We start from the raw sequence: 19,346 nt of genomic DNA on the forward strand, positions 1-19,346 counted from the left end.
GTTTCAGCATTATGTTAGCATAGGTTAGCATTTTGTTCTTGTGTTTTGTTCTTCAATGCATGATTTTGAGTGTTTTTTCCCCATAAGTAATTTAAATACTCGATAATGTCAATTTGCACATCGTTAAAACAACAATCACGATATTATCGCAGACGATATATATCGCCCACCCCTAATCACTAGGCTTTTTATTGCATTGCACGTACAGTAAATGCAATGGACTGTTATCACTGTTCTTGTTAAGGATTTGACTATGGGTAAGTAAATACGGTAAATATCTTCAAATGGTTCTAGTGACCGGTTAGCTGTATGTATTGATAACTAACGATAATGTTTTTATTTTTCCAAAATTAGAACATGATATACAGTAGACTACCACGAAAGTGTTTGTGAATGTGCGACTCATGTACGACATTTGGCAGCGACACTACCATGGTAAGTTAGGCAAACGGAGCCCATTCGAACAAAGTCTTGTTAAAACACACTGCAGAGGGTACTGTATTTGGCATAGCAACACCTTAGCAAACATCTTAATTACCCTAGCAACAACCTAGCAACCAACACCGTAATGTCAATCTAGCAACCACCATAGCAACCAATATACAGTAGCAAACACTTTATTTGGCATATATACCCTATCAACACCCTAGCAACCATCTAAATTACCCTAGCAACAACCTAGCAACCACCGCTATAATGTCAACCTAGCAACCACCATAGCAAAAACATGATTACTATAGCAACCAACATAGCAACAAACATGATTACCCTAGAAACTAACATAGGAACTGCTTTATTTGGCATATCAACCACCATAGGTACCCTAGCAACACCCATCAACCATTTGAATTACCCTAGCAACAACCTAGCAACCACCATAGCAGCCAACATGATTACCCAAGCAACCATAATATCAACAGCTTTATTTAGCATTGCAACAACCAGACAACAACTGCAGTGCGTTGGGAGAGAGAAAGGAAGAACACATAGGCTACTATTGGCCAATGCGCTCCAATTCATCAGAATTGGACTCTGGGCGTTTGGGAATAGCTGAGGTCAGGAGGCTACTTGAAACTGCGAGTTTCGGTTGGTGTAAGAGAGCGGACTTTCAGTCTACGCTGATTCATCATTAGTGAGACGCGAGGCCAGCTGCATGCGATTCCTGTCAGCATAACAATATAGGCTGTTGCTGAAGCGTCAGCATAAGCGTCAGCCCTCGTTTAAGATGGACGCGGTCAAGACGAGCAAGTTTACCTGTGCAAGTTCACCGAGCACTGACGCCGACAAAGGCAAAAAATGTGCCATTCAACCATATCTGTTCTCACCGGCCATCGCAGAAAACGGCATCATGCCTAAAGGGGCAGAAATCTGCTTAACCTCCAGCAACTTAAGCGGTCCTTACCTACAGAAACCTCCTTCTCCATGGGCTTGTGGAACTGCCAATCTGCAGTCAACAAAACAGACTTCATAGCTGGCTATGCCAACCACCTTTCGTTGGAACTCCTTGCTCTCACTGAGACTTGGATCAAACCAGAGAACACAGCCACCCCGGCTGCACTCTCCACTAACCTTACACTATCCCACACCCCTCGCCCATCTGGACGAGGAGGTGGGACGGGCCTGCTGATCTCCAACAAATGGAAATTCACCCTGCTACTGCCTTCAAACAAATATGTCTCATTCGAATTCCATGCCATCACAGTGATCGCCCCAGAAAACTCTACGTGCAGGTCATCTACCGCCCTCCAGGCCAACTAGGCGACTTTATGGACGAACTTGACACTCTACTGTCCTCTATCCCTGAGCATGACTGTCCGCTTCTCATTCTTGGCAATATGAACATCCACAATATGACGCCCCAGGCTCAGCGGACTTTTTGGCCCTGATCCACTTTTTTGACCTCAAACTGGTTCAAAGCCCACCTACTCACAAAGCTGGCAAAGAGCTTGACTTGATCCTCACTCGGAACTGCAGCACAGACACCCTCATGGTGACTGTGTCGCCATTAGGGCGATATATGTATAGAGACTTTTATATTGACACATTCAGAAAGAATAGGACCTTTTATTTTGATTCCGTTTCCTGTATTTTCCTTACCACTTCCTGCCTTGTCATCAGTTACTTCACATTTAGTTCCTATCTGCTGAAAACGGTTTCTACTTAAATAATTCCTCTCTGTGAGCGATGCTAGAAGCAAAGTAGAAGTAAAATGCATTGTTAAGTTAAATTATTGATAGTTTAAGTTAAGTTTATAGTAGAAAGAGAAGGTAATAAATAGGTTAAAAAGACCGTTTTATTTACATGTATTTACAATGAGATTTCATGAGACTTCATGTGAAGCTGAACTTTATGTTAAAAACAGTCAAACTTATTTTGTTGCAGTTTTCACTCTGCCATGTAATGCTGGATCTTCAAGTAAACAACAGTGAAATGTTAACTACAGAACAGACTCCTGGTTATTGCATCAGAGTTTAACTTGTTGGATAGCTTCAGTTAATACACTGCAGTGAGGACAGCATAGTGAAAAGACTGAGAAGTTAGCATTGAACATCAAGTCAAGATGGAAACTAGATCTAATAAATCAAGTAGAAGTGGAAGCAGCTTTCATTCATCTACCTCATCAACCAGTGCTTTATTTCACGCACGAGCAAAAGCAGCAGCTGCAAAAGTGCGCGCCGAATATGCTGAGCAAGAAGCCAAAGCTAGGATAGAAAAAGTTAAAAAAGAGACTGAAATTGAAACACTAGCCATCTGCCGTGAAGCAGCAGAAGCTGAAGCCGTAGCAGCTGTCTGGGAGTCAGCAGTTACAGGGAAAAAAAAATGTATTGTGCTGGATGAAACAAACGCAACAGAGCAAAGCAAAGTTGAACGAACAAGTGAATACATCCAAACTCACTTCCATTCCACTAATCCTGTCCAACTAACAACCACCTATGCCACTCTCAGTTATAGCCCTAACAACCCCTTTGTTTCACACCACCAGCCTGTGTTTTATATGACAGCACTAACAATGTGGAATTTACAGACTTTGACTTGGACTATTCACCGCCAGCGGCCAAACATTCAGTCAGCCAGAATCCATTTACCAGAGAAGGGCCCCGGGTTATTCCCAAGAGTCTCACCTCACAGATCAGTGACTTGAATATCGAGGCTCCATCCTTCAACCCCCAGCCGAAAAATACTCAAAGTATGCTTGCAACTGAACACCTGGCACAATATTTAGCTCGGCGTGACCTAGTGAATACGAGTTTGTACGAGTTTGACGATAAACCTGAAAATTATCGTGCTTGGCTGTCATCATACAAAAATGCCACTCAAGGACTTGGTCTCACAGCCACTGAGGAATTGGATTTGATGACACGATGGCTTGGAAAAGAATCCAGCAACCAGGTGAAACGCCTCCGTGCAGTGCACATTCCAAGCCCACAGACAGCACTGGTGAAAGCCTGGGAACGTCTTCAACAGTGTTATGCAGCCCCAGAGGGTGATTGAAAGGCCCTCTTCACCCGACTGGGCGCATTTCCCAGAGTCTCAGCCAAAGAAAATCTGAAGCTACGAGCTGGCTGATCTGCTTATGGAAGTGCAGTGTGCCAAGGAAGATGGCTACTTACCAGGCCTGTCCTACCTGGACACGGCAGCGTGGAATTGAGCCTATAGTGACAAAGCTGCCTTATGGACTCCAGGAAAGATGGGTCTCAGTCGGTTCTAAGTATAAAGAAGAAAATAGAGGACGGTTCCCACCGTTCGATTACTTCACGAAATTCATATGTTATGAGGCCAAGAAAAGAAATGACCCCAGCTTTGCCCTTTTAAATACCACTACAACATCATCTGTCAGAGCTGAAAGTGCCTTTCCTAAAACCCAGAAACCCATTGCAGTTCACAAGATCAATGTCACTCCCGCAGAGGCAAATGTCTCTAGTGATCCAAGTAAGATCTGCCCATTACATGCAAAACCCCACCCACTGAAGAAGTGCAAAGCCTTCAGAGCCGAAACCCTTGATGACAGAAAGGTATTTCTGAAAGAAAACGGAATCTGCTTCAAGTGCTGTAGCTCCACCAACCATATGGCAAAGAACTGCACTACAATTGTGAAGTGTTTTGAGTGTGACAGCACCCAACATGTCTCAGCTATGCACCCGGGACCAGCACCGCTACCTACAACTCTTCTGACCTCGCCACAGCATGGCGGGGAGGGAGAAGCGGTAAACGACACCAGTGAGATTAGCTCAAGCTGCACAGCAGTATGCGGCACAGGACAAGTCGGACGGTCGTGCTCCAAGATATGCCTGGCAAGAGTGTACCAGAAAGACCACCCAGACGAAGCCATCAAGGCCTACATCGTGTTAGACGACCACAGTAACCGCTCGCTGGCCAAGTCCAGTTTCTTTGACAAGTTTGACATTCACACTAAGCCATATCCTTACCAACTGAAAACATGTTCTGGTGTAGTGGAAACGTCTGGCAGAAGGGCATCGGATTTTTTCGTGGAGTCCCTAAATGGAAAAGTTACAATCCCCTTACCACCACTCACTGAGTGTAATGACTTACCTGATAATAGGTCCGGAAATTCCCACCAAATGCATGCTCTTCATCAGCCTCACCTGTCAAAGGTAGCAGAACACATCCCAGAGCTGGACCCCACAGCTGAGATCCTCCTGCTACTAGGGAGAGACACAATCAGAGCACACAAAGTACGGGAACAAATAAATGGCCCTGCCAATGCACCCTTCGCTCAGCGCCTTGACTTGGGCTGGGTGCTGGTAGGAGAAGTCTGCTTAGGGGAACACACACAAGCCCGAATGTCAGTTCTTTCCGGACGACCATGGTTGACTGTCATCGGCCCTCACTCTTTCAGCCATGCACAAGCAATTTGCACATTAAAGAGGAACTTCCGCGACAGCACCTTACCACCCAGAGCTAAGGAAGACAGTCTGGGTCAAAACGTGTTTGACTGCACTGAACAGGATAATAAGCTAGCACCTTCAATCGAAGATGAAACTTTCCTAAAAATCATGGACAAAGGAAGTCTACAGAAACCATTTACACAGCTGGGTTGCTCCATTGCCGTTCAGACAACCAAGGCAACAGCTTCCCAACAACCCAGAGCAAGCACTCAAAGCGGTTTGAATCACTCAAGCATGGTTCAGAAGAAGCCAGAAATGCAAAGCAATACTTGGAATTCATGGACAAACTGCTGAAAAACAACCATGCTGAGGTGGCACCAGAGCTAAGAGAAAGAAGAGTGCTGGTATTTACCAAGCTTTGCAGTGTATCACCCACAGAAACCCGATCAAATCAGGGTTGTGTTTGATTCAAGTGCCCAACAGTCTGGAATCTGCTTGAATAATGTGCTCTTGACAGGACCGGATCTGAACAACACCCTTCTAGGAGTGCTCATGCGGTTCCGAAAAAGACAAAGATAAGCTGTGATGGCGGACATTCAACAAATGTTCTATTGCTTCCTTGTGGCGAAAAGCACAGAAACTACCTCACGATTCCTATGGTTCAAAGACAACAACGTATGCAACGAGGTAATTGACTACAGAATGAAAGTTCATGTTTTTAAGGGGGCAGCCCATCTCCTGCAGTGGCAATCTATGGGCTCCAGAAGAGCCATCCAGAGATGGGCGCTGAAATATGGAGCAGACACAGTCAGCTTGATGAGCGGCACTTTTTATGTTGATGATGGCCTCTGTTCTGTCCCAACTGATGCAGAGGAGCTATTGGGCTCTCCATGGGACTCAAGCCTCACTTGCTGGGAGTCTAACCTGAGGCTCCACAAATTTTGCCTCAAACAGTCAGGCTGTCTTGGAAGCCTTCCCAAAGCGAGGGACTGCATACAAGCCAAAAGGATGTAGACCTCAGCGGAGATGAGTCACCACATAGCGCGGCAGGGCTCCTGTGGGAAATAGCAAGCGACACATTCACCTTCTCTGTGTCAACTGACACCAAACCATTCACCCGTCGAGGGTTCTCCATGGTGAACAGTGTCTTTGACCCTTTAGGGTTTCTGGCTCAATTCTGATCCAAGGCAGGGACCTTCTCAGAGAGTTGAATTCTGAGACATCAGGTGGGACACCCCATTGCCTGAAGATAGAAGTTCATGAAGTGGGAGGCTTGGAGAAACTTCGCTTCAAGACTTAAGGCACTTTCACATATCTAGGATGTACACAGGCATCTGTCCAACCAAGGCTGGTAAGTAGAACTCCATGTCTTTAGTGATGCATCTGTGAAGGCCATTGGCGCCATTAGCCCTACTTGAGAGCCATCCAAGGAGACACAGTAGACGTTGGATTTGTCATGGCAAAGGCCAAACTTGCTCCTCAATCAGATCCAACCATTCCCAGACTTGAACTGTGTGCAACAGTCTTAGCAGTGGAAATAGCTGGCGATTCAGGATGAATTAGATCTAAAGCTGGGCGCCACCAAGTTCTACACTGATAGCAAGGGTTGTCCTTGGATACATTTACAACCAGTCCAGGCGGTTCTATGTGCGTCCACAATGGGTTGTCCTCTCTTGTTATCGCCAATCTACCATCCCTGAACAATGGCACTACATTGAACACCAAAGACAATCCGGCTGACCTGGCATCCGCGATTGGGTTCCAGCAACACGCCTCACACAGGCGATGTGGTTCAGCGGACCACAACACCTGCGCAAGCTGTCCGTTCAGCCAGACCTAGCTCAGTCATTCAGCTTAGTCTCACGGAGTCCGATGCAGAAGTCCGTCCAGTTGTGAAGAGCTACATCACCGATCTGCAAGGGAAAGTTCTCAGCACCAGGCGCTTTGAAAGGTTCTCCACATTGACACTCTCCAGCGAGCCATCGCACTCCTGATTCATATAGCAAGATCCTTCAAGACTCCGACAGGCAAGTGCAAGGGGATGGCATCGCTGTGGCTTACCTCACTCAGTTGATGAGCTTTCACAAGCAAGAGAAGTCATCATCAGAGCTGTTCAGAGGAATACGTTTGTGAAGGAATTTGAAGCTCTGGAGAGAGGAAAGCAAGTTCCGTTAAACAGCTGCCTCGCTCCCTCAACCCGATCTTACAGGCTGACCTCCTCCGCCTTGGGAGGCAGACTGAAAGAATGGATGTGGCCATTGAACAAAAAGAACCCTGTCATTCTCCCAAAAGAACACCACGTTTCCTTGCTTCTTACCAGATATCATGCCCAAGTAAAGCATCAGGGCCGTCATCTAACAGAAGGTGCTGTACGAGCTGCTGGACTCTGGATCCTGGGAGGCAAGCGGCATGAACTCAACTATTCACAAGTGCATCACCTGTCGCAGACTTAGAGGGCGGATGCAAGAACAACAAATGGCAGATTTGCCCGCAGAGCTAGCCTGCAACCTCCCACTCATACGTAGGCCTAGATGTTTTCGGACCACTGGCGTCTCCACCAGACGCACTAGGGGGCCTTAACCTGAAGCAAGTGCTGGGCCATACTATTCTGCTGCATGAGCTCCAGAGCAGTTCACGTTGAGGTGATTACCTCGATGGACACCTCAAAGCTGCATAAGCGCGTTGGGCGTTTCTTTGCCATAAGAAGGACCAGCCAAACAACTGAGGGGTCCAGACTGGCACGAATTTCATTAAGGGCCTGTAAAGAACTTCGGGCTGAGTGCAGACCAACCGGACAGCCGCGGTGCAGAGGTACCTGCACCAACAAGGATGCTCCTGGGTGTTTTACCCGCCTCGCCTCACACATGGGGTTCATGGGGCGCCTCATTGGGGTAGCCCGAAGAATCCTGGATTCAATGCTCTGCACGTGATCACAGCACTTTCGCCTAACTCATGAAGTTCTGTGCACACACTAATGGCGGAAGTGACCGCCAATTCTGAATGCAGGAAGACCGCTAGTTCCAGTATCGAATGATCAAGAGAATCCATACATCCTTACACCATCGATGCTGTTAACAGAAAGTTGGGGTCCACCACCTCAGGTGACTTCACAGACAGGGACCTCCTCACTAAGCAGTGGAGACAAGTACAAGCCCTATCCAACTTGTTCTGGAATGGGTTGGAACAAGCGTACCTGTCAACCCTACAAAGCCGCCAAAGAAATGGACAAGGTCCCACCAGAACCTGCAAGGCGGTGACATCGTCCTTCTCAAAGACAACCAAGCTGCCCGCAACAACTGGCCTTTGGCAGTGGTCACAAAGGCTATTCAGGAACAGATGGAAGAGTCCGGTAAGGTGGAATTGAGGACAACAAACCAGGACAATCAAGACTTGCCTTAGACCAGTGACCCGAAACTGTTTTGCTTCTCCGTGGGACTGTTTTCTGATGTAGTTCTTGATTGGGTTAAAATGTTTATCTAGTGTAGTGACCTCACAGTGGTCAGGCGGGGAGTGTGTCGCCATTAGGGCGATATATGTATAGAGACTTTTATATTGACACATTCAGAAAGAATAGGACCTTTTATTTTGATTCCGTTTCCTGTATTTTTTCTTACCACTTCCTGCCTTGTCATCAGTTACTTCACATTTAGTTCCTATCTGCTGAAAACGGTTTCTACTTAAATAATTCCTCTCTGTGAGCGATGCTAGAAAGCAAAGTCGTAAGTAAATGCATTGTTAAGTTAAATTATTGATAGTTTAAGTTAAGTTTATAGTAGAAAGAGAAGGTAATAAATAGGTTAAAAAGACCGTTTTATTTACATGTATTTACAATGAGATTTCATGAGACTTCATGTAAGAAGCTGAACTTTATGTTAAAAACAGTCAAACTTATTTTTGTTGCAGTTTTCACTCTGCCATGTAATGCTGGATCTTCAAGTAAACAACAGTGAAATGTTAACTACAGAACAGACTCCTGGTTATTGCATCAGAGTTTAACTTGTTGGATAGCTTCAGTTAATACACTGCAGTGAGGACAGCATAGTGAAAAAAGACTGAGAAGTTAGCATTGAACATCAAGTCAAGATGGAAACTAGATCTAATAAATCAAGTAGAAGTGGAAGCAGCTTTCATTCATCTACCTCATCAACCAGTGCTTTATTTCACGACGAGCAAAAAAGCAGCAGCTGCAAAAGCGCTTGAATATGCTGAGCAAGAAGCCAAAGCTAGGATAGAAAAAGTTAAAAAGAGACTGAAATTGAAACACTAGCCATCTGCATTGAAGCAGCAGAAGCTGAAGCCGTGGCAGCTGTCTGGGAGTCAGCAGTTACAGGGAAAAAAAAATGTATTGTGCTGGATGAAACAAAGCGCCAACAGAGCAAAGCAAACTTGAACGAACAAGTGAATACATCCAAACTCACTTCCATTCCACTAATCCTGTCCAGCTAACAACCACCTATGCCACTCTCAGTTATAGCCCGAACAACCCCTTTGTTTCCACACCACCCGCCTGTGTTTTATATGACAGCACTAACAATGTGGAATTTACAGACTTTGACTTGGACTATTCACAGCCAGCCAAACATTCAGTCAGCCAGAATCCATTTACCAGAGAAAGGCCCAGGTTATTCCCAAGAGTCTCACCTCACAGATCAGTGACTTGAATATCGAGGCTCCATCCTTCAACCCCCAGCCGAAAAATACTCAAAGTATGCTTTGCAACTGAACACCTGGCACAATATTTAGCTTCGGCGTGACCCTGTGAATACGAGTTTGTATGCGAGTTTGACGATAAACCTGAAAATTATAGGTGCTTGGCTGTCATCATACAAAATGCCACTCAAGGACTTGGTCTCACAGCCACTGAGGAATGGATTTGATGACCGCGATGGCTTTTGGAAAAGAATCCAGCAACCAGGTGAAACGCCTCCGTGCAGTGCACATTTGCAAACCCACAGACAGCACTGGTGAAAGCCTAGGAACGTCTTCAACAGTGTTATGCAGCCCCAGAGGTGATTGAAAGGCCCTCTTCACCCGACTGGGCGATTTCCCAGAGTCTCAGCCAAAGAAAATCTGAAGCTACGAGCTGGCTGATCTGCTTATGGAAGTGCAGTGTGCCAAGGAAGATGGCTACTTACCAGGCCTGTCCTACCTGGACCCGGACTGGCGTGGAATTGAGCCTATAGTGACAAAGCTGCCTTATGGACTCCAGGAAAGATGGGTCTCAGTGGGTTCTAAGTATAAAGAAAAAATAGAGGACGGTTCCCACCGTTCGATTACTTCCGCAATTCATATGTTATGAGGCCAAGAAAAGAAATGACCCCAGCTTTGCCCTTTTAAATACCACTACAACATCATCTGTCAGAGCTGAAAGTGCCTTTCCCTAAAACCCAGAAACCCATTGCAGTTCACAAGATCAATGTCACTCCCCGCAGAGGACAAATGTCTCTAGTGATCCAAGTAAGATCTGCCCATTACATGCAAAACCCCACCCACTGAAGAAGTGCAAAGCCTTCAGAGCCGAAACCCTTGATGACAGAAAGGTATTTCTGAAAGAAAACGGAATCTGCTTCAAGTGCTGTAGCTCCACCAACCATATGGCAAAAGAACTGCACTACAATTGTGAAGTGTTTTGAGTGTGACAGCACCCAACATGTCTCAGCTATGCACCGGGACCAGCACCGCTACCTACAACTCTTCTGACCCCGCCACAGCATGGCGGGGAGGGAGAAGCGGTAAATCGACACCAGTGAGATTAGCTCGCTGCACAGCAGTATGCGGCTGGGACAAGTCGGACGGTCGGTGCTCCAAGATATGCCTGGCAAGAGTGTACCAGAAAGACCACCCAGACCTTGAAGGCCATCAAGGCCTACATCGTTTAGGCGACCACAGTAACCGCCAAGCTGGGCAAGTCCAGTTTCTTTGACAAGTTTGACATTCACACTAAGCCATATCCTTACCAACTGAAAACATGTTCTGGTGTAGTGGAAACGCCTGGCAGAAGGGCATCGGATTTTTTAGTGGAGTCCCTAAATGGAAAAAAAAGTTACAATCCCCTTACCACCACTCACTGAGTGTAATGACTTACCTGATAATAGGTCCCGAAATTCCCACACCAAATGCGGCTCTTCATCAGCCTCACCTGTCAAAGGTAGCAGAACACATCCCAGAGCTGGACCCCACAGCTGAGATCCTCCTGCTACTAGGGAGAGACACAATCAGAGCACACAAAGTAACGGGAACAAATAAATGGCCCTGCCAATGCACCCTTCGCCAGCGCTTTGACTTGGGCTGGGTGCTGGTAGGAGAAGTCTGCTTAGGGGAACACACACAAGCCGAATGTCAGTTCTTTCAGGACGACCATGGTTGACTGTCATCGGCCCTCACTCTTTCCAGCCATGCACAAGCAATTTGCACATTAAAGAGGAACTTCACGACAACACCTTACCACCCAGAGCTAAGGAAGACAGTCTGGGTCAAAAACGTGTTTGACTGCACTGAACAGGATAATAAGCTAGCACCTTCAATCAAGATGAAACTTTCCTAAAAATCATGGACAAAGAAGTCTACAGAAACCATTTACACAGCTGGGTTGCTCCATTGCCGTTCAGACAACCAAGGCAACAGCTTCCCAACAACCGCAGCAAGCACTCAAATACGGTTTGAATCACTCCAACGCCAATTCAGAAGAAAGCCAGAAATGCAAAAAGCAATACTTGGAATTCATGGACAAACTGCTGAAAACAACCATGCTGAGGTGGCACCAGAGCTAAGAGAAGAAGAGTGCTGGTATTTACCAAGCTTTGCAGTGTATCACCCACAGAAACCCGATCAAATCAGGGTTGTGTTTGATTCAAGTGCCCAACAGTCTGGAATCTGCTTGAATAATGTGCTCTTGACAGGACCGGATCTGAACAACACCCTTCTAGGAGTGCTCATGCGGTTCGAAAAGACAAGGTCGCTGTGATGGCGGACATTCAACAAATGTTCTATTGCTTCTTGTGGCGAAAAGCACAGAAACTACCTGCGATTCCTATGGTTCAAAGACAACAACGTAGCCAACGAGGTAATTGACTACAGAATGAAAGTTCATGTTTTTGGAAACAGCCCATCTCCTGCAGTGGCAATCTATGGGCTCAGAAGAGCCATCAGAGATGGGCGAGAGAAATATGGAGCAGACACAGTCAACTTAGTCAACGGCACTTTTATGTTGATGATGGCCTCTGTTCTGTCCCAACTGATGCAGAGGCTATTGGGCTGCTCCATAGGACTCAAGCCTCACTTGCTGAGTCTAACCTGAGGCTCCCACAAATTTGCCTCAAACAGTCAGGCTGTCTTGGAAGCCTTCCCAAGCCAGGACTGCATACAAGCCAAAAAGGATGTAGACCTCAGCGGGAGATGAGTCACCCACCCAACGCAGCTTGGGGCTCCTGTGGGAAATAGCAAGCGACACATTCACCTTCTCTGTGTCAACTGGACACCAAACCATTCACCGCCGAGGGTTCTTTCCATGGTGAACAGTGTCTTTGACCCTTTAGGGTTTCTGGCTCCAGTTACGATCCAAGGCAGGGACCTTCTCAGAGAGTTGAATTCTGAGACATCGGAGGGACACCCCATTGCCTGAAGATAAGTTACTAAAGTGGGGGGCTTGGAGAAACTTCGCTTCAAGACTTAAGGCACTTTCACATATCTAGGATGTACACAGGCATCTGTCCAACCAAGGCTGGCTGAGTAGAACTCCATGTCTTTAGTGATGCATCTGTGAAGGCCATTGGCGCCGTGGCCTACTTGAGAGCCATCCAAGGAGACACAGTAGACGTTGGATTTGTCATGGCAAAGGCACAAACTTGCTCCTCAATCAGATCCAACCATTCCCAGACTTGAACTGTGTGCAACAGTCTTAGCAGTGGAAAATAGCTGAGCGGATTCAGGATGAATTAGATCTAAAGCTGGGCGCCACCAAGTTCTACACTGATAGCAAGGTTGTCCTTGGATACATTTACAACCAGTCCAGGCGGTTCTATGTGCATGCGTCCACAATCGTGTCCCGCGTGCTCACCGCAATCTACCATCCCTGAACAATGGCACTCGTGAACACCAAAGACAATCCGGGCTGACCTGGCATCATCACGGGTTCCAGCAGCAGCACTCTCACACAGGCGATGTGGTTCAACGGACCAACCTTCCTGCTAAGCTGTCCGCTCAGCCAGACCTAGCTCAGTCATTCAGCTTAGTCTCACCGAGTCCGATGCAGAGGTCCGTCCAGTTGTGAAGAGCTACATCACCCGATCTGCAAGGAAAGTTCTCAGCACAGAGCTTTGAAAGGTTCTCCACATTCGACACTCTCCAACGAGCCATCGCACTCCTGATTCATATAGCAAGATCCTTCAAGACTCCGACAGGCAAGTGCAAGGGATGGCATCGCTGTGGCTTACCTCACTCAGTTGATGAGCTTTCACAAGCAAGAGAAGTCATCATCAGAGCTGTTGTTCAAGAGGAATACGTTTGTGAAGGAATTTGAAGCTCTGGAGAGAGGAAAGCAAGTTCCGTTAAACAGCTGCCTCGCTCCCTCAACCCGATCTTACAGGCTGACCTCCTCCGCCTTGGAGGCAGACTGAAGAATGCGGATGTGGCCATTGAACAAAAGAACCCTGTCATTCTCCCAAAAGAACACCACGTTTCCTTGCTTCTTACCAGATATCATGCCCAAGTAAAGCATCAGGGCGTCATCTAACAGAAGGTGCTGTCTGAGCTGCTGGACTCTGGATCCTGGGAGGCAAGCTGCATGAACTCAACTATTCACAAGTGCATCACCTGTCGCAGACTTAGAGGACGGATGCAAGAACAACAAATGGCAGATTTGCCCGCAGAGCGCCCACAACCTGCCCCTCCCCTTCACATAACGTAGGCCTAGATGTTTTGGGACCCTGGCGCGCCTCCACCAGACGCACTAGAGGGACGAACCTGAGAGCAAGTGCTGGGCCATACTATTCTGCTGCATGAGCTCCAGAGCAGTTCACGTTGAGGTGATTACCTCGATGGACACCTCAAGCTGCATAAACGCGTTGAGGCGTTTCTTTGCCATAAGAGGACCAGCCAAACAACTGAGGTCAGACTGTGGCACGAATTTCATTGGGGCCTGTAAAGAACTTCGGGCTGAGTGCAGACCAACCCGACAGCACGGTGCAGAGGTACCTGCACCAACAAGGATGCTCCTGGGTGTTTAACCCGCCATGCCTCACACATGGGGGTCATGGGGCGCCTCATTGGGGTAGCCTGAAGAATCCTGGATTCAATGCTTACAGTGATCACAGCACTCGCCTAACTCATGAAGTTCTGTGCACACTACCAATGGCGGAAGTGACCGCAATTCTGAATGCAAGACCGCTAGTTCCAGTATCGAATGATCCAGAGAATCCATACATCCTTACACCATCGATGCTGTTAACGCAGAAAGTTGGGGGTCCCACCACCTCCAGGTGACTTCACAGACAGGGACCTCCTCACTAAGCAGTGGAGACAAGTACAAGCCCTATCCAACTTGTTCTGGAATCGTTGGAGACAAGCTGTACCTGTCAACCCTACAAAGCCGCGAAATGGACAAGGTCCCACCAGAACCTGCAAGGCGGTGACATCGCCCTTCTCAAAGACAACCAAGCTGCCGCAACAACTGGCCTTTTGGCAGTGGTCACAAAGGCTATTCCAGGAACAGATGGAAGAGTCCGTGGGGTGGAATTGAGGACAGCAAAACCAAGGACAATCAAAGACTTACCTTAGACCAGTGACCCGAAACTGTTTTGCTTCTCCCAAAGGACTGATGTTTCTGATGTAGTTCTTGATTGAGTTAAATGTTTATCCTAGTGTAGTGACCTCACAGTGGTCAGGCGGGGAGTGTGTCGCCATTAGGGGCTTATATATGTATAGAGACTTTTATATTGACACATTCAGAAAGAATAGGACCTTTATTTTGATACCGTTTCCTGTATTTTCCTACCACTTCCTGCCTTGTCATCAGTTACTTCACATTTAGTTCCTATCTGCTGAAAAACGGTTTCTACTTAAATAATTCCTCTCTGTGAACGATGCTAGAAGCAAAAGTCGTAAGTAAATGCATTGTTAAGTTAAATTATTGATAGTTTAAGTTAAGTTTATAGTAGAAAGAGAAGGTAATAAATAGGTTAAAAGACCGTTTTATTTACATGTATTTACAATGAGATTTCATGAGACTTCATGTGAAGCTGAACTTTATGTTAAAAACAGTCAAACTTATTTTGTTGCAGTTTTCACTCTGCCATGTAATGCTGGATCTTCAAGTAAACAACAGTGAAATGTTAACTACAGAACAGACTCCTGGTTATTGCATCAGAGTTTAACTTGTTGGATAGCTTCAGTTAATACACTGCAGTGAGGACAGCATAGTGACGCCTCTCCATCTTTCTGACCACTTCTTCATCCAGTTCAACGTCAGCCTGACAGAACAGCCTCCGGCTCCTCAGCCGATGGTCACATTCTGCCACAACATCCGGAACCTGTCTCCAACGCACTTTTCCTCTTTGGTTGCCTCCACTCAACACGTTCTCCTCTCTGGAGGTTAATGAGGCCACAGACTCGCTCTGCTCCACACTGAGCTTGTGTCTAGATGAGCTGTGCCCTCTTACCACAAGGCCAGCTCGATCCAAACACTCTCATCCATGGCTAAATGATACCCTCCGATCGCAGCGCACCAAACTCAGAGCCGCGGAGAGGAAATGGCACAAATCCAAACTAACTGATGACCTCAAAAACTACCAGACACTCCTGCATCCACTGCTGCTAAGACGGCTTTCTACAATGACAAAATCAACAGCGCTACAGACACTCAAAAACTTTTCTCAACCTTCAAAACGTTACTCAACCCTCATCTGCCTCCTCCATCCAGCCTTACTGCGGATACCCTCGCCTCATTTTTTACAAACAAAGTGGCGGCAATCAGCAGTCAATTCTCTACATGCCCAGCTTTAATGCACGTTTCGAGAAGGTTCCCGCAATACCACCAACGTCGGCAGCGTTGAGGAGCAACCTAGACAGAACCTAGACGATCTCTGTGTCGGAGGACAAGGTTAGGAAAGCTTTGAAACGAGTTAACATCAGGAAGGCAGCTGGCCCTGACGGCATCTCTGGTTGTGTGTTGAGATCCTGTGCTGATCAGCTGTCTGGAGTGTTTACATCTATCTTCAATTAGTGCTGGGCGGTATGACCAAAAATGTATATCACGGTATTTTTCAAAATTCTTACGGTTTCACGGTATATGACGGTATTTTTTTCATGCATAATCAGATGTTCACAGCATTTTCTACAGGTTGAGAGAGAAATTGCTGCAGTACATTGACTAAGGATGGTCTATTTTACTGTCATGATGTAGAATAACTCCACACAAGGGGTAATGCAGTTTTGCATGGCCCCAGAAAATGATGCTGTTTACAAAGAGCCACTCATGATTCTAATGAAGAATCTAATCAGAATGCAAAGACAATTGCAGTCAAAATACAGAACTTTTACTGTGCAAATCACAAACATCTTGTATAAAACCAATACAAAAAGTAGTGCAACTTGTAATAATATACTTTTTTGAAAATTATACAATTTAAAATAAAACCTCTCTGCTAATATGCTTACTCTGTCAAATAGGACTATCAGAAACATGCCTTATTGTTATTGTGTGGTTTACATGACGTTAGTGGTAGGCTAACGTTAACTTCATGTGGATGTGGATGTCTTGTTAGCCTGTCATGAGCTTCGGTTCGGTTCGCTAGGCAAAACATTAACAAAAAAGTTTGTTTTGGTGCACTGATGACAGTCAGGATCATTTCTAACTAGCCAGCTAGTATTGCTAAGTTCATGTCTATAACATGCTTTAATTGCTACCTGGATAATGTCAGCGGATTCTTAAGGTGAGATGAATAAGTTCATTAAACTTCACTGTGTTCGGTGGGTTGCTAACTAACGACATCACCTACTAGCCAGCTAGTTACAGCTGTTGAACAATCTCAATAGAATTTTTGTGATGGTAAATCCCCTTCAATGCAGTATCCCTTAACGTTTTTCCTTAACTAAAAAACAATTTAAGGTATTCTGTGCAACACCCTTAAATAAACCCCTTACCTAAGGAGAAATTTAGCCTTAAGGGTCATACTTCAGGGGAAAAACTTAAGGTGTTTTGTGTTTACCTCACCATGCCTCGCAGTCGTACCATGCATCTGTGTGAAAAAAGTCCCGTCTGAAACACTGTTGCATGGCGCAGCGTTCCAAACGTTGTGTAATCAAATACACCGGTATGGCGGTATATTTTAAAAATTCATATCATAACGAAAATATACACCGGTATACGGTGTGAACCGGTATACCGCCCAGCACTATCTTCAACGACTCTTTAACTCAGTCAGTGATCCCGACTTGTTTCAGACAATCAGTTATAGTCCCGGTGCCAAAAAATAACAAACCCTAATGCCTGAACGACTATCGACCTATAGCCCTCACATCACTAGTGATGAAGGTTTTTGAGAGACTTATTAAAAACATCATCTGCTCATCTATCCCCAACACTATTGACCCACTGCAATTTGCTTACCGATCTAATAGATCTACTGAGGATGCCATCTCTCATGTCCTTCATACCACCCTTAGGCATATTGAGAGTGGAAAAGGGAATTATGCAAGGCTGCTGTTTATTGATTATAGTTCAGCTTTCAACACCATTGTTCCTCACATGCTGGACTCTAAGCTCAAAGATCTTGGACTAAACACCTCCCTCTGTGACTGGATTTTGAACTTTCTTTCTGGCAGACCCCAGGTAGTGAGAATGGGCCAGTTCACCTCTAATTCCATTCCTGGGAGTACACATCTCTGAAGACCTGACCTGGGGTACTCCCATCCAAGCTCAGGTTAAAAAGGCCAGAAAATGAATGTACCATCTAAGACAACTCTGGACATTCAGGTTCCCCCCAGTGATTTTAAAAACATTTTACACTTGTAACAAACGCTCTCTAATGCTTTCGAAAGTGAGGGCTACAATACGCATCAAAGGGCTACAATTCCATTACATTGCAAAAAGGTGGACATGGGCCAAAAAATACTGGATTCCATTTTTACCAAACACGGTTGAATGGACAAAACAAACCTCCGTGCTTTAGAATTATTGGAATCTACAGTAGGCCCGCTAATTCATAAAACCAAAAAATACAAAAACATGGATATTGTTCAATAGGAATAATAACTAAATGTCAGAGAAAACAAAACAATGTCCTTTTTAATGAAGTGGCAGCCTCTCCGCGAACGAAAAATATAGGAAGGACACGGCGGTCCGGTTTTAAAAACCCGTCGTCTCACCAGCCTGTCCTTGTTGGCAAACGTCCGTCCAGATGAGTAATCCCCATATAGAAAAAAAAAGCAAAGCATCCAACAATGTCCTTTAGAACAAAAAAAGGGTAATCCGAGACCGTCGACGATACTCAACACTCACGTAGTCCAACATGTCAAACACATAGGCCTGTTCGCTGCCCCCTACCTAACGTGATAGCAGAACATAAGAAAACTTTGACCCTGTCCTGACGAACGCCTCCCATTGATTGACAGCTCAATTGATGGGAGTTCCTCATTATCAGAGTGAAAATCAGTCCTATACCCGTGTGTTTACTTCATTTCTGGTAGCCTATCTAATGTTCATGACTCACATAATTACTATTATACCAGCAGTAACATTCAAAACCATATGAGTACATGCTCAAAATAAAACACATCATTTTAATGGGTGACCATTACACACTGGTCATAGAGAGTATACTGACGCAGTGTATCACTGTGTGGTATGCCAACAGCACTGAGAAAGACCGCAACGCCTTGCAGAGAGTGGTGCGCTCAGCCAAGCGCATCTCTAGGACTTCTCTCCCCTCCCTGCATGATGTATACATCAGCCGTTGCAAGAACAGAGCAACTAAAATCGTAAAGGACTCCACCCATCCCAGTAACTGTCTGTTCAGTTTGTTGAAGTCAGGCAAGCGCTTCTGCAGTTTGAAGGCCAAAACTGAGAGACTAAGGAAAATCTTTTTCCCTCAGGCCATTAGACTCAACATGGACATGCCAACTCTAATGAATGCCATGGACTCCATCCCATTTTAATAACATTATTATTATTATTATTATTATTATTATTATTATTATAATTATTATTATTATTCATGTCTCTTTATTATTCTATTATTTTGGATTATTTATTACTAACTTCTGCTTTTAATCTTATCTGTTTACTTAGATTATTTCTACTTTACACAGTCATGAAGCTAACCAGACTTACATTTCACTGCTTGTTATATACTAATATAACTATGTATGTGATGAATAAATCTCTCTGAACTCTCTGAACTCTGAACTGTACCATTGTAACTATCTCTACATTATCTGTTTTAACACTGTATGATATTTTACCTCATATGTTTTGCATTTTGATGCACTGGTAATTCCTTGGAA

This window comes from Alosa alosa, chromosome 23 (assembly GCF_017589495.1).
Source record: "Alosa alosa isolate M-15738 ecotype Scorff River chromosome 23, AALO_Geno_1.1, whole genome shotgun sequence".
NCBI lineage: Eukaryota > Metazoa > Chordata > Actinopteri > Clupeiformes > Clupeidae > Alosa > Alosa alosa.